At 42.7% G+C, this 22267-nt stretch overlaps 1 protein-coding gene across 9 annotated transcripts in view; it reads left to right on the top strand.

The window, feature by feature from the left end:
• Positions 1 to 22267, top strand: part of ENOX1 (ecto-NOX disulfide-thiol exchanger 1) — a 536440-nt gene that overhangs the window by 155561 nt on the left and 358612 nt on the right. For 8 of the 9 annotated variants that reach the window (XR_016438859.1, XM_090025310.1, XM_090025275.1 and 5 more), the window contains one exon: positions 14173 to 14250. The gene's annotated coding sequence lies outside the window, so the exon portion shown is untranslated. Of the gene's footprint in view, positions 1 to 14172; positions 14251 to 15352; positions 15520 to 22267 lie in introns of all 9 variants that reach the window. The other variant, XM_090025266.1, reaches the window with a different exon arrangement.

Raw genomic sequence — 22267 nt, 5'->3', positions numbered from 1 at the left:
GTCTCCCCACATAACTAAAAAAGGACTTTTTATTGTCCTTGATACTTGAAGCTAGCTGGAGTTCAGTTGCAAGCTTGGCTTTCCTGGTTTGCTCCCTGCAGGACCGGACCAGTGCAGAATAATCCTCCTTGGAGGTGAATCCCATCCTCCATCCTTTGTAGCCCTTTCTTTTTAGCCTCAGGAGGTCTGCTAGTTCCCTGGAGAGCCAGGGGGGCTGCTGTGCCCTCTTGCTGCCTTTCCCCCGAGATGGAATAGAATTAGCTTGTGCATTGAGGATCATTCCCTTGAGGAGCAACCACTCTTCCTGAACTCCCTTCCCCCTGGGGTCATGGTCCCTTAGGGCCTGACTGACAAGCCTCCTGAGCTTGTCAAAGTCAGCTTTCCTGAAGTCAAAGACTTCAGTGTTGCTGACTGACTTGCCAGCTTTATGGCAGATGGTGAAGGTAATCAGCTCGTGGTCGCTGTCATCCAGCTTCCCATCAATCACTAGGTCACTGATTAGGTCCTCCCCAGTTGCCAGTACCAGGTCAAGCAGTGCTTTACCTCTCATTGGCCCATAGTCTTCTTGGGTCAGGTAGAGGTCATCCACGCATGATATGAAGCTTTGCAACCACTTGCATTTTGCTGAGTGATGCTCCCATGAGATGTCTCGGTAGTTGAAGTCACCCATGACAACCATGGTCGTGCAACATGCGGCCTCAGCTGGTTCCCGGCTGAGCATATCCTTGAGCATACCCTTGCCCAGAATCCGGCTGAATCTGGCTGAAGACTTGAACCTTACAGTTCACAGTTTTTCTTTTTTCTTTTCCAAGGGCCATATGATCAGTGTAAGCAAATAGGCAGTCAAGGAGAGGCTTTTTCTAAAGCTTCTGAACACAGCATTCCTCTGTACTTAAAGCAGAAAAGGGTACAGGCCATTTTAGAAATCAACAGTTATATTGACATAGTGCCCTTTACTTTACCTTGCCCTTTCCTTGACCATTGTTGGGGACTGTTTATTTCCTGACAGGTGGTTGTTTATCTTCTCTGACATTGGCTGGTCCCACTGCTAACCAAGATTTTCCATACTGTGAATGGCTATCAATTCCTCATCTGCCTAATGTTTTCTGTGTTTCTGTGAGGTTCCCCATGTATGTTTCCATTATAAACTCTGACTCCTTTTTTCAGGCTTTGATAACTTTCTGTAGCTTTAAATTCTGGCAAACCTAGCAATCCGAATCTAACTTAGTTATGCAGACCTCATTGCTCAAAGCTTTCTCTCCCTTAACAGTCTGCTACTACATTTTAACAACTATTGTCCCTAATCTAGGAGTGACATGGGAAAGTAGGGCTGAAGGGACCATCTGGTCCAGCCTTTAGTCAGGGTAGGTTCATCCCTGACTAAATCATCCCAGCCAAGTATCTGTTTAACTTGCTCTTGAAATTTTCCAATGGTGGAGATTCTGCAACTTCTCTATGGAGCCTTTTCCAATGCTTGCCCCCCCCCGCCAGAAGGTTCCTCCTAATTTTCAACCTAAATTGCCTCTGCTTGAGGTTGAGGTTATTGCTCCTAGCCCAGTTCCCTATGGCCACCGTGAAAAGCCCACTTCCATCCTTACCCTTCAGAAGACTGTTGAAGAGTGTTATCCAGTTCCACCTTGGTCTTCTCTTCTCCAGACAAAATAATTCTACTTCTTCCAACCTCTCCTCATGAGCCATGGTTCTCAGGCCTCTCAGTGTGTTTGTTGCTCTCACATTCATTCCAATGTGTCTATAACTTTTGCAAAGTGTGAGGCCCAGAACTGGACATAGTACCCTAGGTAAGGCCTCATCAGTTCCACGTAGAATGGAAGAATAATTTTCCTTGATTTGCAAGAGATATTCCTGTTAAATAAACCCATTATCCTGTTGGCTTTTTTTAATAACAAGAACACACTGTGGACTCTTATTCAGCTCTTGGTCCACTGCAAGCTCCAGGTCCTTCTGTGCAGTACCACAGCCTAGCTAGTTATTCCCATCTTTATTTGCACATGCAGTTATTCTGTCCCAAGCAAAGGACTTTGCACTTGTCCTTGCTGAAGTTAATCTGATTGATTGCTGACCCTTTCTCCAGTTTATCTAGGCCATTCTGGATCCTAGGCCTACCATCCATTTGTCTGCAACTCCACTCAACTTGGTGCCATCCACCAATTTGCTAAGCCTAGACTTACTCCCATAGTCCAAATCATTAATGAAGATGTTAAGTATTCATAACTCCACTCAATTAGACATTGAGTTGTTGATGCCTACTCATTGAGTATGGTGATCCAATCAGTACTTACATGGGACATGTACAGTACTTACATGGGAAATGACTGAGGTCCTGTCCACAGAAGTGGATATATATTAACAGAGATAACGCAACTGTAACAATTCTGTAATATTTTCATAATATTAACCAGACTTTCTTTATCCTACATAATTCCCCAAATCATCACAGTCATCAAGCACTTCTAGTAGCTGTTCCATTCTGGAGTCATAATTCCTGTAAGCAGTGTTTCATTCACTTCTCATTTTTCTGCAAAAACACAGCAACCCCCCCCGCAACAAAACAGACCCCCCCCCAAAAAAAAAAACAACCAACAAAAAACTCTTATGTTTTCCCCTTATGTTTAACCCCCACATGAGCGACTCTGTGTCCTCTTCGGTTCTTGCTTTTTCATGTTTGTCAGAGTCCTTGTGGATCCACAACCTGTTATGCTACAGTCCACAACCTGTTATGCTACAGGTTTCTTACCTGTAGCATAAAGGTTGTGTCGTGTTGCCTCCTTAGTGCACTTCCTTTCTCTTCCCAAGGCTTGGTAGTAGTAAACAATCTGCTGTAGCATGTTTCATGTTTTACATGCTGGGCAATAATATGAGAGAACACCATTTTACAGAAATGAAAATAGCTGTTATGAGAATTATTTACAAAGCCAGTGCAACTGTAGCTAGCATTACGGATATCTGTATGCAGTCTGGCTTTCTGGTACCTCTTTGAAATTCTTACTTCTTCCCATCTGTATGTTCCTACACTCAGGTTCTGGACAGGTTGCTATTCTATATGTGGGAAGTCAAGTTGGGAGGACAAGCATAATCACTTTGTCTTAAGCACATGACAAATTCCTCCTCTTCCATTTGGATAAAAGAGAAGAATTTTATCATATGATTGGACAATACTGTACTTCTCTCTGACAGCCTTGTAATGCTTTGAATAGCTATTGAAATCACTGGATTTACCATTTTTGTCTCATTTTGGACTTGTCAACATGGGCAGTATATACCATTTGTAAACCAGGTTGTGTAGATGTAAAAAAGCTCTGTGTCTACAGGATACAATTCTTTGATATCCTGTAACTAGAAAATTGCTGTGATGTCTATTCCTTTTGGGAATGGTAGGAAGTTAACCTCAGAGTAATTTACATTGTAGTAATGGCCATGTGGTCACATCTCTGTTCTGGTTTGTTTTGGCAGCTTCCCAGCTACCTTTCTATATTCCTTTGCACCTTGCCCTGACCAGCCAGTCTATCTACCTCTGCTGCTCTGGAATCACCTCCCATGTTTAAATACTGACATGTATCCAGGTTCTGTCAGCTTGTGCTTACACATACTAAGTGTCAGTATACCAAATAAATGCACCTAGTATTTTGTTTTAGTCCGGCGCCTGGCTTTCCTTTTTGTGCTCCAGCTGGAGTCATGCTGGGGTTCTGGATCTGCTTACTGGGGAACAGTGGAAGTGCAGGGAGCCTGTTGAGTTCCAGACATAGAAAGAAGCATGTTTGAGGGAGTAATCGGGGCAATGTCTGATAAGGCCACAAGTAGAACTACATGTAATGCTGATTTTAAAACAAAGCATCTGAAGATGCCTTATAAGACAACAAAGGAAGACTTTGGATCTCCATCAGTGCTCCAGCACCTGTCCATATCATGAAGAGATGAATAGGATTTTGACATGGGATGTCAATATCTACCTGCACATTTGTCTAGGACATGGCTGATATACAAAAGAATGCTAAACACTATGACTCTAGCGACGCTTTACACTAAGACGTGCTGGACAGCCAGGAGCCATTTGACACAGGGATACAACCAAGATTTGTAGAGATGGATCTGACACCCCACTGCCAGTCACCCTCTTGTCCTTGAAGGCATTCAGGTTGCCAGCAGTACCACAGAGGGGACCAGTTAAGCATTGCTGTATTTGTTTTTGTCCCTGGGGCACAACCACAGGGGAGCTAGATACCCTTCCGCAGGGGACCCCAGGGCAGGGGCTACACACCTTGTGGGAAAAAAACCCCGGAAAAGGAAACTATTTACCTGTCACACAACGCTGGACACTGAAGGAACAAAGAGCAGACCCCATGCGGTTCATGAGTTGCACTTATATACAGCTGGAGCCGGCGCAGTTTGCCAGGAGCATCAGAGCAATTTGCCAAATCCAGTCCAGAGGACTGGAAAAGGGCCAATGTGTTTCCCATTTTCAAAAAAGGGACGAAGGAGAAGGAGGGCCCAGGAAACTATAGGCCAGTTAGTCTTACTTCGGTCCTCAGTAAGCTTTTTGAGAGAATTATCCTGGCACATGTCTGTGAGGGGCCAGCAGGGGAGATTATGCTTAGGGGCAACCAACATGGATTCATTAGAGGCAGGTCCTGTCAGACCAACCTGGTGGCCTTCTATGACCAGGTCACAAAATCCTTAGATGCAGGTGTCGCAGTGGACGTAGTCTTTTTGAACTTTAGGAAGGCCCTCGACACTGTCTCTCACCCCATTCTCATTAAAAAGCTAGGAGACTGGCATTGATACCTACAGCCAAATGGGTCAGTAGTTGGCTGGAGGGCCACACCCAGAGAGTGGTGGTGGACAGGTCTTATTCGACCTGGAGGGATGAGGGCAGTGGGGTTCCTCGGTCCTGCACTGTTCAATATCTTCATCAGCAACTTGGTTAGGATGGTGGTAAAAAGCACCCTGTTCAAATTCGCGGATGACACTAAGATGTGGGGAGAAGGGGGCATGCTAGAGGGGAGGAATAGGCTGCAATTGGACCTAGACAGGTTACAGGGGTGGGCAGATGGGAACAGGATGGGTTTCAACACTGACAAGTGCAAGGTGATGCACCTGGGGAGGAAGAACCAGCAGCATACCTACAGGCTGGGGAACTCCCTTCTCATCAGTGCAGAGGCAGAAAAGGATCTTGGAGTCATTATTGATGCCAAAATTAACATGGACCGACAGTGTGGGGATGCAATCAGGAAGGCCAACCGTACCTTGTCATGTATCCACAGGTGCATCTCAAGCAGGTCCAAGGAAGTGATTCTCCCACTCTATGCAGCACTGGTCAGGCCGCAGTTGGAGTACTGCATCCAGTTCTGGGTGCTGCACTTCAGGAGGGATGTGGACAACATGGAGAGGGTCCAGAGGAGGAACCACACACATGATCAGGGAGCAGCAGGGCAGGCCCTACAAGGAAAGGCTACGGGACCTGAACCTGTTCAGCCTCCACAAGAGAAGGCTGAGAGGGGATCTAGTGGCCATTTACACATTAGTTAGGGGGGACCAGCAGGCATTCGGAGAGTCCCTCTTTCATAGTTTCATAGTTAGTAGGGTCGGAAGGGACCTGAGCAGAACATCAAGTCCAACCCCCTGCCATGGCAGGAAAGAGTACTGGGGTCAAATGACCCCAGCAAGGTGTTCATCTATCCTCCTTTTAAAGACCCCCAGGATAGGAGCCTGCACCAATTCACTTGGAAGTTGGTTCTAGATCCTAGCCACCCTGTTCCCCCCAGCGCTACCAGGAGTGGTGAGAAGTAATGGGTACAGGCTGGCCAGAGGGTAGATTCAGGCTAGACATCAGGAGGCGCTACTACACTGTCAAGGCTAAGGCAGCACGTGCTAAGGCAGCAAGACGATCACAGTTTTTACTAAAAATATTTTGTTCTAGAGCTGTGTGGGCATTGTGAGCTAGTACCTTTTCCAAGTCCAGCTCTCCCTCCCTCCCTCCCTCTGAGTTACATACCTAAAATGCAAGTGTATTCTGACATCCATAGTTCCTGTCTTGCCCCCACCCTTCATTTCTTCGTTAATTCTCTCTTCTCCTTTCCCAATTGAGTCATTGCCAACCCTGCTGGGTACTCAAAATGGTGACTCCTCCAGCAGTCATCTTATTTTCAGGCCACCCTTCCTGTCCTAGTGCAGGGTCTCTCTACCCTACCTGTCTACCACACAATACATGCTACTACACCAGTTTTGAAGAAGAATACCTTTATTGTGTATGTGTTCGGTAAGAGCTGAGCATTCAAAAGTCAGTTTTCAAGTACATAGTATGTTTGGATGAAGCAGGCAATTAATTCAGTTCTACTAGTGCAAGTTTGTTATAAGAACTAATCTTAGTGAGGCATTTTTTTATCAGTATAAATCCTAGAAAGTCTTTTTATTTATCAGTACAGGTCTTACATGGGCATTTTACACTACTAAAACTCTCACAACATGCATGTTTAAAAATCAGTACAGATGTACTGAGAGAAAGAACATTGTAGCAATAGGCAAACTCCAGGTAGGAAACACATCTCACAGTACTATTAACAAGGTACCAACACTGTTAGCTCCCATTATGTCCCAGATTCATTGCAAAGTAGCAGGAATGGCATGCTGACCTCCTGAGGATGTTTGCAGGAGATATGAAATGGAATTTTAGATGCAGAAAGTGCTTTAGTTAGGGATTCAGTATTACAACAGGGCAAGCTTCCACCATGTTTCCAGAAAAGTGGAACCTTTTCATCCATGAACATAATCTCTTTAATCTTTGTAAACAGGTCCTTTGCTGTTTGGTGAGGTGGATCAGGGACGTGTCCTCTAACTTTAGTGTTGCTGAGAGAAATGCAGACTCAGAAGGCGGCCTTACCAGGTCCCTTGACCCCAGTGCAATGCCTTGGAATTGCTTTTTGTTAGAATCCTAGCCTCATGGCCTCTTGCCCCATGCTGGTCTCCTCAAGTACAAACTTTGTACAGGAGAATCACAATCCAGCATGCCATGGGCAGTAAACAATCTTTGGCCATTTCTACAGTGCCAACTTACTATGCCAGACAGCAGTGCCCTTAGATGCCATGTGGCTCTTGGATTTGAAGTAAGATAGCCAAGTCCAAGCATCACATGGAGCAGGCTACTTAGTACTGGTGAAGGTCAGTGCCCATTAGATCATTCTCAGACCTACACGGCACTGAGCTACAATGCTTCCAGTCTAGGAGATAGTACGCATAGAGCTACATGATTTTTGAGGTTGCTGCTCTTGCGCAGTCTAGATGTGGCCTCTGAGCTCTGGAGATTCTTTGTGCTGCAGTTTGAAAACAGGTGGGAGAAAAGTGGAAGATGAGTTAATATCTTCTGATACTAACTCAAAATTGTGGGATAGAAAATACTCTGTTTTTGCTACCAGGAAAACTGAGCAATAAATGATAACTTCTTGTAAGATTTTTTTTATGCTGGATGGTTCATATTTGAAGTATCCAAACTCTCAAGGATGTCACAGTTAATCACCTCCCAATATATGGCAAACTTGAGAGTGAAAAAGAAAACATGGGGTCGAGGCTTACAAGTGGAGGGCATTTCAAAAGAATGAGAAGCAAATGAAAAAAGAGGTGAAGAGATGGGAAAAAGCTATAAGGTGGAGAAGGAGTTTGTTATGATCTGAAATAAAAAAGGGTTTGTGGTGACAGAGGGAAGTTGTGCAATAACTCAGGAGACTGGCAATGGACAAGGTGATACAGTGGTAGTTGACAAAACGGTGAACTTCTGACATTACTGTTAGAAAGCATTCTCCATCAAAACTGCAGCTTACCTTCTGCTTCCTTCCTCCTTGGTATCTTTACTTGAGATAAATCAGATTTGATTGATTTTACAAACTCTCGAGAACTCCTCTTATTAGGAGCAATAGTTTGCCACCCCCTGGTGGCAGGATGGAAGTGAGAACCGTCTATTGAGCCAAGTTCCTTTGATCCCTTCAGCCTAAACTTGGGTTTGGTGCCACTCAAGGTTCCTGAGCAGCCAGCATGACGATAGGCTAGTTACAGTGACCATGAGCTTTTTTGCAGTGTACTCAAAACTTATGAACTGAAATACCTCTTGAGTAGGATAGGATATAAATCTGAATAAATAGATACATTCAAACCTTTACTGTTTGCACTTTTAGGAAAATATTTTTACAAATTTATTTTCCGCCATAAACAAGGTGTTCTGTACAGTGAATGCCCATATCTTTTAGAGTTTTTTAAATTCACAGAGATATAAACAGGATATATAAATTGTATAACCAGTCCTGAAACAATGAACCCCTCCAGGCTAGTAGGTTGTGGCACTGAATTTGCCCATATACTGAGAGCAGAGATTCCCCACTTTCAGGAATTCACAGAGGTAATTAATGTATACTGAGCCTATTTAATGAATACTGGCATATTCCCAACAGTGAACTAGCATCTACTATTCTTTTTAATATTAAAGAAGCACACAGAGCGTGCAAAACCAACACCTCAGAGCAGAATGTACTACAAGGTGCCCAGCAGGCTGCAGCTCTGTGCTAGAGTTACCGTGCTCCACATGCTACAATAAGCTATTTTTCAAGTGCTAGGCAAGGCACATATCTAAACTCTTGTGCTTCTTCCTTAGCATAAGTCTGCAAAACATCCCAGATAATGTCATTTAGGTAAGTAAGCTTTGCAGCTGATTAAAGTGTCCTGAAAATTTCCAAACCTTTGTCTTTGGTGTTGCTGTCTTCCATTATCCTGCAGACGTTGTGAAGCACTACCAGTTTTAATTTCAAGCAGGTATTGTATGACAGCTTCAGGCTGTCCAGTTAGCATCCACCCTCTACCCATCAGCCTCCCAGAGAGGCCTATCTTCACTGTCATCCTTCAGATAATTGAGGTGGTTCAGTCATTCTTTTTACCATCTAAGTATCCATTAAAAGTCTTCATCTGTCCTGGTGGTAGAGGTCTCTTAGAATAAAAGGAGGAACACTGACATCATTAATATCCACAGTATTTAATGTACTAGCAAATCTCCCCTTTTTCAGTAAGGAAAACAGCCAAGAATGCCTGAAAATTCCAGTGTCCAGAACTAGTCTAGGACAATCCACATTAACATTTGTTTAGCTAGTCATGATGGTAGGGCCTTGGAGCGCAACAGAAAATTGCCCTTTTGTATTTATGAACTCTGAAGTTTGGTGTAAGGGCATCAATAAGATGAATCTCCCTTGTTGGTCATGAAAAGTACATAAATGCCCCAGTGTAAATGGGGAACCCCATGCATACAGTCATCTCTGATATCCTAAGGCAAGGGTAAGCCTTATGACCAGGAATCCTGGTTTTCTCTGATTAAAAAAAAAATCCCCAATTTTTGGAAGTGTAAACCAAAATCCACATTTTTCTGTGATTAAAATGAAACACCAGATCTAGATCTAGATATGTGTGTGTAATTAAAATGAAACACCATTGTTGTAATGTAATAAAAGCCTAGTCTGTCTGTCTGTAACACTTTATTTGCACTCTGATTGGTTGTCTCAGCAGTCAATCATAATGCTCACTGAAACAACCAATCAAAGTGCTCTGCACAGGAAGATGCACATGGTGGAGTGCTGCCATGAGAAAGGGGATTGAGAGGCTGGAGCGCAGGAGCGAGGCCAGCAGCCCTGTTCCTTGGAGGCATAGGGGCATGATGGGGATGGACTGGGACGGCGGAGTGCTGTTATGACAGCAGAGATGGAGGGGACGGAGCAGACGAACCCAGCGGTGCTGGCCTTGTCCCCCCCACCCTGCTCCCGGAAGGCAGCAGCGTGGGGTGCTGGCAGCACAGCACTGACGTACCCCCTCCCCCCCTCTCTGGTGCACAGGGCCAGACATGGGGGGTGGGGGGAGGCATACAGGGCCAGAGGCAGTGCGACGGCACTCTGGAGAACTGGGTGGTGGCACTCCATCCCAGCCCAGCCCCTGTCAGTCACGATGGGCGACAGTGGGGATGGACTGGGATGGTGGAGCACTGCCGGTAACCCCCCTCACCTGGCCCTGCTTCTTGGAGGTCGCAGCACTGGGTGCTGGTGGTGCGGTGCTGGCCTCACACCCTGCTCTGGATTTGCTGCTGCCGCAGGGCCCCAATAAAAGCCGGCAGAGAGAGGGAGGCAGCGGGGAGGAAGGAAGCAGGAAGTGGAGGGGGCGCATATTGGCAGTGGCCTGCTGCTACTGGGCCCTGAGAACAGCTGGGAGGGAGGGGAGCGGGTGGGGAGGGGGTTGTGCATGGCCAGATGTGCAGCAGTGGCAGTGTGGGGCACTGGGTGGTGGCTATGGCTACAACTGCTGAGTGCAAGCTTCCCCTCTTCCCCCGAACCTGGGAGGCAGTGGGGACACAGGGTGGATCAGTGGGGGGTGAGGGTGGGTGCATGGGGCTGGTGGCAGACTGGTGATAGCGTGGGGTGGTGTGTGGCGGTGCTCCATCACCATTCGCCCCTCCCCCCATCATTTTTGATGGACAGTTGGCTAGTATATTTTTTCTGTGATCAAAATGAAACACCATTTTATTTATACACATATATATATTCTGATAAAAAATCCCCAATTTTTGGATTTAAAAAGCAACCCCAAATCCACATTTTTCTCTGATTAAAATGAAATGCCACTCTCTTATATATAGAGAGAGTGGTGTTTCATTCTAATCAGAGAAAAATGTGGATTTGGGGTTGCTTTTTTAAATCCAAAAATTGGGGATTTTTTTTTATCAGAGAAAACTAGGATCCCTGCTTATGACACGAGACTGCCTTTTTAATAGTGGTGTGTGCCATCAGCACAACAGCTTCAGAGTCATAGTGCCCTAGCCAAATTGGCTAGGAATGGGCAGGTAACAATTAGGGGTTTGTGGCTTCCAGGAAAAGGAAGCTCTTATATGGGCATGCTCACTCTGCCACTCTGTGATAAGCTGTTTAGAAAAGTGCCTTTATCATCCAGGAATTCTGCAGCCACTGCTGAGTCACCCCACTTCTGCAGCACAAACCTCTTGCAATTGTTGATGTCTGTTTTGCAAGCCTGGAAATGGTGCTGCCCAGAGTTAAGCTGTTCCAAGATAAGTTTCCTCTTGAGCAGCTGCCCAGTCTTGTCCTTGTCTCCATCCCCATCTTTGTCAGCATTCATTTTTTTTTTCTAGGTGTAGCTGCTGGCAGTGAAAACTGTGTGGTAGCGCAGTGGTAGGATTACAAAGCTGCAGCCCTTTGGTGAGGTCAACAGCTAGCATTACAGCATGGGTTGTTTTGGCCTCCAAAACAGTTTGATGAAGGATATCTATACCCGAAAGCTTGCAAAGAAGAATTTTTCCAACTATTTGATTTGATCTAATAAAAGATATCAGATTTACCTAAAGAACCTTGTCGGCCTATGGTCTTGGACCAACACGGCTACAACCTATATACTTGTAAAATAGTTTGTTAGGAGTTTAAAAATGGCTTCAGCTGACCCAAAGGAAGTGGATTGTGGTACAGTGAGAGAAGGAACATAGGACTTTTAGATGGTGACTCTTGGATGTGGAACATACTGTCTCCCAGCTAACTTCCTCTAGACATGACCCCATTTCCTATGGGAACAATCCCAGAATGCACACAGTCTGGCAACTGAACAAAGGAGCATGGGATAGCCAGCCACAACGCTGACCACATATTAAGGAGGAAATTCCTCCTGGGTGGAAGCAGTGACTCATAGTGAACCAGAACCCGACTTGGTTTGGACACAGCTGCTGCGTGCCAGTTAGTCTGAAGCAGTTACAGCAAAGCATCACACTTCAAAATAAATTCCCACATGTCGGCAAGCCCTTAGTCATTTCTGTAACCTTTGTCATCCTCACCTCCCTGAGGAATCTCCCATGTGACTTCTGCTATTCTACCAAGGCAACTCATAAATTATTATTCTTTTAAATAGCACTTAGGCTGTTGGAGCTGCTGCTAGCCTTGAAGATTTGCAGTCTACCCTGTAATTTTGAGAGGAAAAAAATTGGTTAAATGACAGAAGAAATATTGTACTTCAGGATAAAACTACTTTTGTGTTTTGTTTTCTGGTCGAGTCATTCATATCCCTGTCACTAACCTCATTAGGTCAGGGGCTTGAGGCAGAGAGCCGGCATAACATTTTTGGTCATACTGATGCATCTGAGTATTGCAGATGCCTGTAATTTTAAAGCTGAAACGAGTATTGTATTTAATCTGCAGGCAAATAATATAAAGGCGTAATGGTTTATTGAAGTTTACATTCCTTTTGGAATTTGTAATTAACTGGCAACTTTCAGCAACTCAAGCGGAGATGGCTTGGCTCGTTATTCTGGACATATTAACGAACCTGTTAATGCAAAACCAGTTTCTTATAGTGAGGTCCTTGTGGTTGCAGAGCAGATCCCAGGTTTTCAAAACTTCTCAGGAAGTTCTCAGAGGTGAATATTTGGAAAAATAAAGAAAAAGATTAATCAGGTACACATTAGATGCAAATTGTAGAATAGAGCATCTGCAGTACTCAGTGGACGGCTGGATAACATACTAGCGGTGCTATTTTGCCAGCTTACATCTGGAGTGGTTCATAAGAACAGAACAGATGCTAGTGTGAAATAGGTCAACATAGCAGCAGGGCATTAGAACAGAGAAATTTCTTTTTTCTTGCAGGAGCAGCTATTCCTTTTTATTCTCACCAATTATGAAAATGTTAGCCAAGTCTGAAATATGAATGTATGTATTGTGACAAGCCAATGCTTTTAAAGGGCATGGAGGTAACAGCTTTCCTAGCTAGGCTGAAGCTCCATAAAGCCGTCCTTTTACAGTATAGATAAGTATCCTTTACCATTTGTACTGGCTATTTTTGTGCTTTAGTGGTATAGATGTTACAGAGTGCCTTCTTGGTGGCAAATGCCCAGAAGCGGAGATGCTAATTCACAGGAGTTTCATCAGTCATTTCAAAGGAGAGGTCACATAGATAAGAAAAATGAACAGTACGCAGTATGTGAAGCAGTGACATTCAATGAGTCCTTGTCACTAGCAGCCATTAGTATGCAAGCCTGCTGTTATGTTTCAGTGCTTTATGTGCTTTTCTTGACCAGGCAGGGAGATTTTGGAGCACTGTAGCACTTAATACCATACAAGTTATTGTTTCTTTCTTGAATGCTTTATATTTTTAGTACCATTTAGATGCTTCTCTGTCCCCTAGTGCATCTAAAAAATTTAAAGAGAATCAAAGAATGCATAATTTATATCTGTCCCAGAGGTAATGGAGTGACTCAATGATATCTGCAAAGGGGATGATTTTAAATTTCATTTCTTATGCAAGAGGTGATTTTTATATGAAAACTGCAAGAATTGGCCTCAGGGATACCCAGATAATTATCTTCACAACAGCGGGTGTGAATTCCAGGGGGATTATAGCTGAAAGCTATAGTGTATTGGATTTACCCTTGTGTATCATAGTTGTCATAATGGAAAGCATAGCAACTGATGCATCTTGGGGAATAGAATTTGTATTTTGACTCCGAATAGTATACACAGGAGGTGTAAAGACGCAGGTTTGCCAGAACTGTGTTGAAGAATTCATGCAAGGCTTAGGCATTTGTTTACCACTGAAATTCTTTCCTTTAGTTAAAAGAAGAAAACAATTGTTTACTGATGTAGGGCAGGACCCATCAGTACATTCTTTATCACATAGCACAGCTCCACTAGACTCTTTCTGGTTTCATTTAACTAAGAGCCTGGAAGTGCCATGGCTGGAAATAAATGTCTGCTGCTTTGATTTGCTGTATGTTTGAAAATGCACTTTAAGGTTTGTATTATAGATGTTTCAAACAGAATTTAAATTGGTGCAGCATTCTTACTCTTTCTTTTCAACTCCAGTTTCATGTATCCACTGCAATTTTATCAAAACTGTTTTCAGTAACATTTCTTTTAAAATGGTTTATTGTTATTTCATATTCTTTTTTCCTTGCTGAATCATAGTGAACTTGGACTTTGTTATATTTAAATAATTGTAATGATCTTGCTGCATCCATAGTTTAAGACGCTGAGCAACTTCTAAACTAATGCTAAGGTTGCTTTTTAGCACTGTGTCCCCAAATGGAGAGACATCTTTTTCCCTTCTTGAGGAAATCACTGTTTTTAATTTTTGTTTTCTCTTCTTTAGGATTCGTCATGAGAACGTGTAACCTTCCTTCAGAAGTACATTAATGGGGCTGCTGATAAGCAATCTTCTTTTGTAACGGTTTGTAAATTGAATTGCATCCTGTTTATTTCAGCATATATATTACTGTACTAACTTGTACATTACCTGCTTATTACTTTCAGATCTTTAATACATACAAGCTGAGTAAAATTATAGTGCTATTCAGAAAGGTTAGGTGTTGTGGGACAGAATAGTTTTTGTCTTGCAAAATATTTAGGATGTGACAGTACCCTGTTACACTAGGGTAAATCTGAAGCCGCTCCATTCATTTGCCCTTTAAATTGTAACTCCAGATTTACACATTGCAGCAGAGAGCATAATTGGCCCTACAAGTAATTTTCACCTCATCAGTGTATCTTTGAGTACGTGGTAAAAATGCATTATTTTTTAAGATATCACAATTAGTTGCTCTCTTCTCCCATCCATGTGGCTAATGTGTGAGTAATTGTTCTGTAGTTAAAAATGCAGATGCTGCTAGAAATGAGGTTAGCAAGGTGTCATGGTGAGCTCTGGTTTATGAAATCTTTTTTGTTGATCCTTTAAGAGACTGTCAAAAGAGAAGCTTCTTGGTGGTGAATTATGATAGCAATGGTGGTTTGACTCCTGCGATGATAGGTGCGCTAAGGGATGTGGAAGACCCTACTGCTTAACAGTTTATTCGTGTCAGATGCAATTCTAGTGTTATAAATTACTATAGCCTAAGATCAAAATTATTTAAGGGAATGAAAACACCAGCCTCTTCCCAATGCATTTTTATATGCAAGTATATAATGAGAAAACACATTTCCAAGTTGTTTTCTAAGGTAGTGTAAAATACCATTCTTAGTGAAAATGTTTTTGTTTGGCTGAAGAATTGATTGGGAATTTAGCTATTTAGTTAGGGCTGCCCAGTTGGTGGGGTTGAGTTGCAACCCTGGACTCTCACCTGACTGTCACACCCCCTCATTGCTCGGGCTGCAGCAGCAGCTAGTCTTTAAGGGTGTTTTTACATGTGTTCCTGATGTGGCGCTGGGTGCTTTTAATTAACAAGCCACACTAATTAAAAGTGCCCACACATTACATGTATTAGTGGCGCAGGGTGTCCCTGCACTAAGAAAACAGTGGTGGGGCACTTTCAACTGAAGCGTGTGTTTTATTTCAGAGTTCGCCACTGCCATTTTTTCAGCATGAAGGTGCGCTGTGCCGCTGATGCACTTGACACACGAGGCCGCCAGAACATCTCAAGTTACGTGCTTCAGCAGACTTGATTAATCAAGTCTGCTCCAATGCACTGGATTTCCAGTGCATCGGGGCAGGCTCGTCACGTGTGTAAGTGCCCAAGGTTCCCCCTCCTTCGTGCTGCCATTTTCTGCCCTCACCCCAAAGGGCAAGGCAGCATGGTGCCATGTGGGGAGTTGAGGGTGAGTTTGGGTCACACATAAAAGCAGGGGGGGAATTGCATGTATGTAAGGAAGTGATGGTGGGGGATGCCCATATGGGTGCAATCTGCAACGGGGTGAAGGAATTGCACCGCACAGTGCAACAGTGGGGGAAGGGATGCCTGCAGTGCACCATTTGGGAGGGGCACTCAGTACAGTGGTGTGAAGGTGCAGAGCAGTGGTGCGGGAGCATCTATGTGGCACAGTTGTTTGTAGGTCAGCTGGTGTGGCCTGTGTGGCATGTGATAGCCCCACTGATACGGTCCCCAGGGGCTTAGACATTGGACCGTCCATCTCAAGCACCTGAGCGTGATGGACTTTAATGAGCACGATTTGCAAGTGAAAGTTTACAATCAAAATGTGTTATATTTATTCAGTTTATTATGCATTACCAAATACACTGTTGGTACAAGTCATTTTCAGTGTTTCCTCTGTATAGTCAGGTTTGCCATTTCTATGTACGAATTTCATAGGGAACCAGGCTTATAGACTACAAACGTTAGATGGGGGACTTAGTTGGAAATTAGTTTCTGAAACTACTTTTTTTGTTCTTTTTTTGGAAATTAACTAGGTTAAGTAAATGAGACTCAAGACTTAAAACACTTGAGAGGCAGCTCAGATCTGGATCTGAATATCAAATGTGACTCTTACATGTATAACAGCATGAACCCCCCCCCCCCCAAACCAAATGCACTTGAGATTCCTTAGACCCAGATTTGAATGTTGTGCCCTAGACCCATATGTCATGCAAGGTTGCATGTTTTGAGCTTGTGATTACTCAGAGTTATGGAAAATTGCCTAATGACCAGTGACTCGTGTCATTCTCAGGCTCTACAAAGTCTCTGCTGCTTTTTTGCAAGCTGTGACCCTGATATCCCCTTGGGCAAATCTTATGTTTATACTTTTTGAGGGCGGAGGGGCAAAAAGTAGGGATGTTGTAAACAACTGGAGATAAAAGAAGGAAACTTGGCATTTCTTTTAATGGTGATTTTGTAAAATCTCATATTCCAGACTTGCCTATGAGTGGTATTTAGGTCATAATTCACTAAAGTCTTCCAAGAGTAATTGCTAAATCTACTTAAGCAAAATGTGATTAGGATTGTGTATCTAACACATTTGATGCAAAACTAAGGCAATGACTATGAAAATGGAGCAAACTATCCCTTTGTCTGTCTAAAACCACATTCTAAGAAAGCTACTTGTTCAGAAGTCTGGTTACTAAAAAGTAATGATTTTATAATTTTTATGTAAAAATCATAATATACACACATGTATATACATACATTTATACACACATATATCATAAATAATATATAAATGAGCATTTCATTTAGAGACAAAAAATAAGAAATTACATTATTTTAATATGTGTATAAGTGGTATGATGTGATTTGGATACTCCTATTTACTCCATTATTGTAATACAAGAACAAGGGGAAAGCAGTTACATTAAAAGGCAAGACATTTGAACATTATAGAAGTACATCTTTACACAGTGTATAATTTATCTGTGGAATGTGTGACCCCATGGTATAACTGAGGTAAGGTGTGTACTACAGTCTTTAAAAGGAATAGATGCTTTTATCACAGGTATGAGTTCTGTCCACAGTTACACTATCTACATTAAACATTTACAAGTGATATCAGCCTACACATTCAACCACTGACTGTCCTAGGTTTAGTAAACAGCTTCTGTCATAGATATGTTGTTGTTTAACTGCCCATTACACCGTTTTCTGAGGCATCTGGTAATGAGAATGATGGGAGAGAACAGACAGACCAAAGCCAGTTCCTCCAGCTTTTTGTTGTTTTAATGTTTTCTTGCAGACTTTGAACTTTTTCTGTGAATATCTTCCCTCCGTTTCTACAGTCCTAATTTTTCTTCCCCTCTTTATTTTGAAGTCCTGCATGCAATCTTTTTCATGGTCCTCCTTCTTAAACCCCTTTTACTCTCTACTTTCATTTTATTCTGTTTTTATTTTTACATTTTACTGTTTATCGAGTGAGCGAGTTTCCTAAGTTTCTGATGAGTGCTGTGTGCAAATAATACACATCTCTCCAACTGTCTTGCGAATTGGCTTACCTCTGTCTGGTATCTGTATAATAAAAGGTGTATTTTAATTTTTAGGGGGAGTGGGAAAGGTATAGGCATTGAACATAATTCAGAGTCAAGAAACTCATTACAGGGCTATGATTGGAAATTCTTTTAATTTACCTTTCCTCCCATTTCTCTGACTTGCATTTCTTTCTGCTTCACTTCTGCTTGTGCTGTGCATCTCCCACTCTCTCTCATTGCCTTCCCCTGGTGTTTCATTCTGTATGTGCTAGCAGTTAACCAAGATTGATTATAATCCTGCTCTAAAATAGAAGTTAGAGTCTGTCCAATGTATTTCAGTTGTTTGTGAACTCAAGGGTGGAGTTACTGTGCAGCAAACCTTCCTTCATTGTGGAAGAGCAACAATATTGCCTTCTCAAAAGTTGGAAGAAAGAATCTGGGGAGAACAGGTTTCTTCCAAGAAATATAAATTCAGGGCAGTTGACTACCTTGTATCTGTCAGAACCACAGATTTATCTGAAGCACTCTTCTGCTGTTACAACTATATACAAGTATACATGTGCATGCTTGCTGTGTACAAGGCTACTTTAAATGCGAGACATTCAGAGCAGCCAGTCTCTTCCCTCACTGGAAACTTCAGGGATTTTTCAGGATGGCTGCTCACAGCTCAGCTCTCCTACTAGAGGCTTCAGGAATGATGGAATGGCTTCTCATGCAAGATATGAATAAGTGTGCAAATAAAAAACAGGGGAAAGCATGGCACTAAACAGAATCATCATGGAGGGAAATGTGAGCATATTATCTACTTTTGCCTTACATTGAAATTACCCATCTACTAAAGAAGAGGAAAAGGTATATGTGACTTCCCATAGAGTGTGTGCATTTGAGGTATAGACAGACAGACAGATAGATAGATGTATTTACATTATTGAACAGATGGAAACCAAGCAGCATCTTTGCTGAAGAAAATCTATAAACCAGATGCTCAAAGGAAATGTGGCACAGAAGAAAGTGAAAACCAGAAATCCCCTCAGAAAACCAGGTTCTCTGATTTTTTTTTTTTTTTTTTTTTTTTTAAATTTCTTTGAAAAGGACAATTGCATTTCAGTAGTATGGGCAGTAAAAATAGACTTTGTCACATCATAAAACTGGACCTTTCCAGAGTGCTAACTCATTGCATGATCTAACTCTTAAAAATTGAACAGGAAATATTTGAATTAAAGAAAGCCAGCCTTTAAGGCATCTTGTAACAGAGTTGCTTTCTCCTTTAAGGGTTAGGGGTTCTGGGGTCAGCTGCTCCAGTTAGTTCAGTCATCACACAAAGCTAAAAGAAAACAAGTGAGTATGGGGTGAAGGGGGGGTGGACGAAGCAAATTACTTCCCGAAGGAGGGAATTTGGGAGCGGGTAAAGGGATGATGTTTCCACAGTGCAGCGCTGTGCATAAATGCTCATGCTATCTCTGGATATACTGGTACAGTGCAGTACTATGCAGAGATACTAGCTCAGGTCCCAGAAGTAGTATAACTGCATCAGCATGGCACTCACTGGGCTAATTAGCTACTGTTGGTTCTGGATTTAGGTTATGCTAACATACGCTATGCAGGCATATGAGAGGCCAGAGAAAAAAATGGGTACCTGTAACCCATGGTGAGTAAAGGAACTGTTTAGTTTCAGCATTTTCTTGAAGTTTTAGGTTGGCAATTAAAACTTTGCCCTGAAAATGACTCAAAGGCTGGGAAAACAGCCTTTGTACATCTCAGTTCCCCCAAAATAAACTTGTACCTCCATCTTAGAATCATGGAAAGTTAGGGTTGGAGGGGACCTCAGGAGGTCATGTAGTCCAACCCTCAGTTCAAAGCAGGACCATCCCCAACTAGATCATTCCAGCCAGGGCTTTTAAGGCCTGGCTCAACAAAACTTTCAAGGATGGAGATTCTGCCACCTCTCTGGATGACTAGTTCTAGTGCTTCACTACTGTCCTGGTAAGGGAGTTTTTCCTAATATCCAACCTAAACTTCCTTTGCTGCAACTTGAGACCATTGCTCCTTGTTCTGTCATCTGCCACCACTGAAAACAGTCTAGGTCCATTCTCTTTGGAACAATCCTTCAGGTAGTTAAAGGCTGCTATCAAATCCCCCCTCAGTCGTCTCTTCTACAGACTAAATAAGCCCAGTTCTCTCAGCCCCTCCTCATCAGTCATGTACCCCAGCCCCCTAACCATTTTCATTGTTCTTCACTAGACTGTCTCCATCTTGTCCAGGTCCTTTCTGTAGTGGAGGTCCAAAACTGGACACAGTACTCTAGAAGTGGTCTCACCAGTGCAGAACTGAGTGAAATAATTATTTCCCTCAATCTTTTAGCAACACTCCTACTGATGCAGCCCAGTATGCTGTTAGCCTTCTTGGCAACAAGGGCACACTGTTCACTCACATCCAGCTTATCATCCATTGTAACCGCCAGGTCCTTTGCTGCAGAGCTGCTGTCCAACCAACCAGTCAGCCACCAGCCTATACATGGGATTGTTCTGTCCAAAGTGCAGGCCTTTGGATTTGTCCTTGATGAACCTCATGAGATTTCTTTTGGCCTAATCCTCCAATTTGTCTAGGTCACTCTGAATCCTAACTCTACTTTCCAGTGTATCTGCTATTCCACCCTGCTTTGTGTCTTCCGTGAACTTGCCGAGGTTGCAGTCCATCCCATCTTCCAGTGGTCTTTGTCATGTCCAAGCGCTCTGGCTGATATTGTCATGGCAACTCATGAAGGAGAAGTTGTCTTTAATGTAGTTAGCTCACAAGACAGTTAAAGATTTTCTTAAAAATAACAAAAAGGCTGCTGGTGCCGTGAAAATTAATTATTACTATATAAACCTACCATTCTTAAAATAATCAGCCAGAAAAGAATCTTTTAAGCAAGCTCTTTACAAGGAGTTCCTTCTCTCTCATTTTCATTGCTCTAATTATTCTGAGCCAGAATACCACAGAGCCAGGGTGTCTCAAGATCCTTTCAAGGATGCTGTGTGGTGCCACACAATGCTGGCATGATTAGGTTTGCAAACATGATTCACAAGATAAACCCAGAGATTTCAAATGGAAGCCTATAGTTGCAGTCTTTCTGAGTACTTTGCAACAGAAAAGTCGCTCCATTATTTGTCTGTAATAAAAAAAAAAGAATGAAAACCAAAACCTGCATTTTCACAGTCTATCCAGGGGTAACTTGAGTCTAAAAAGGCTGAGAACCACTGCTCTAGAATGAACCCGCTATTACGTATGTGATTTTGGATTGTACCAGAGTACTTGTGCCTTGCAGAGATCACTTTCAGGTCTCTTCTCTTTTTTATACTGGGGGTGGGGAGGAGTGATTCATTTCAAGAACTTCTTCTGGCTGCAGTTGTGTCAGAATGACATGGGGAAATAGGTGGGCTTAGGTAAGCCAAACTGAGGCCATTTAAGACTTCTACGCTCTGGGGATACTGAGATGTCCTGCCAAGTATTATAATAGGCTTTCCTCGGTCAACAAGAAGTTACATTCTGCACCAGTCTTGGCCTCCAAACATTTTTAAGGTATAGCCATTTATAAAATGTACTGCAAAATTATAATCTTGAGGTAACAAGCAAAATGGTGATGAAGGCCACTTTCAAAAGCGAATCATAAATTGTAGGACTGGAAAGGATCATAAAAGATAATTAGGTCAGTACCTCTCAACCATTTTAAACATGGGGCATCCCATTAACTTTTGTAAATTGAGTGGTACCCTCTTTCAAAAACGAATTTATTTATGATAGTGCTTTCCAGCTTGAAAAGGGGCCAGGAAGGAAGAGGAGCAGCTGGCAGGGAAGAGCCTGTACTGCAGTGAGAGAGGATAGGAAGAATGGCTGGGAGGGTAGAGCCGGCACTTATTTCCTCACGAGAGCTTGCGTTTATTTTACTTATCTCCTTTCTTCTAGCAGCACCCTTCAGAAGCTGCTGTTGGACTCTGGATGAGAATCACAGATCTAATTCAATTCCCTGCACTTAGGCAGGATTAAGTATACTGTGGCCATCCCTATAAAATGTTTTTCTAATCAATGCTTAAAAGCTTGTGGTGATAGAGCTCTTCAAGTTCACTAGGTAGCCTGTTCCAGTATTTTATTGCCTTAGTGGTTAGAAACATTTTTTTCTAATATCAAACCTAAATCTTCTTTGCTGCAAACTAAGCCAGTTTCTTCTTGTCCTAACCCCAGTGGACATGGAAATCACTGTCTTCTTTATAGCAGCCTTTTATAGCTGCTATAATAGCACTGGAAGGTATGATTATCATGGATTCCCTTCTTTTGTTTGGGCTAAACAAACACTTTTTCTTCAGCCTTTCTCCATCGGTTTTGGCTTCTATAAAATTATTCTTGTTCTTATTCTCAGGGCTGTCTTGGCTTGGCCTTCATCTTGCTATGTGTGGTAGCCTCCTAGCCAAGTGTCTGTGGTACAAAATTACCAATTTAAAATTTTGTCAAGTAGAAGGCAGAGGTCTAGAATCAATTCTAAGTTGTGAAGCTGGTTACTAATGGTAAAGGTATACTTTCAACCAAAAGAAGTGGTGGTGCCATT

Source organism: Crocodylus siamensis, chromosome 1 (genome assembly GCF_052110815.1).
Source record: "Crocodylus siamensis isolate JL-2025a chromosome 1, ASM5211081v1, whole genome shotgun sequence".
In the NCBI taxonomy this organism is placed as follows: domain Eukaryota; kingdom Metazoa; phylum Chordata; order Crocodylia; family Crocodylidae; genus Crocodylus; species Crocodylus siamensis.
The sequence above is the reverse complement of the archived record's forward strand: the minus strand, read 5'-3'. Positions and strand labels throughout refer to the sequence as shown.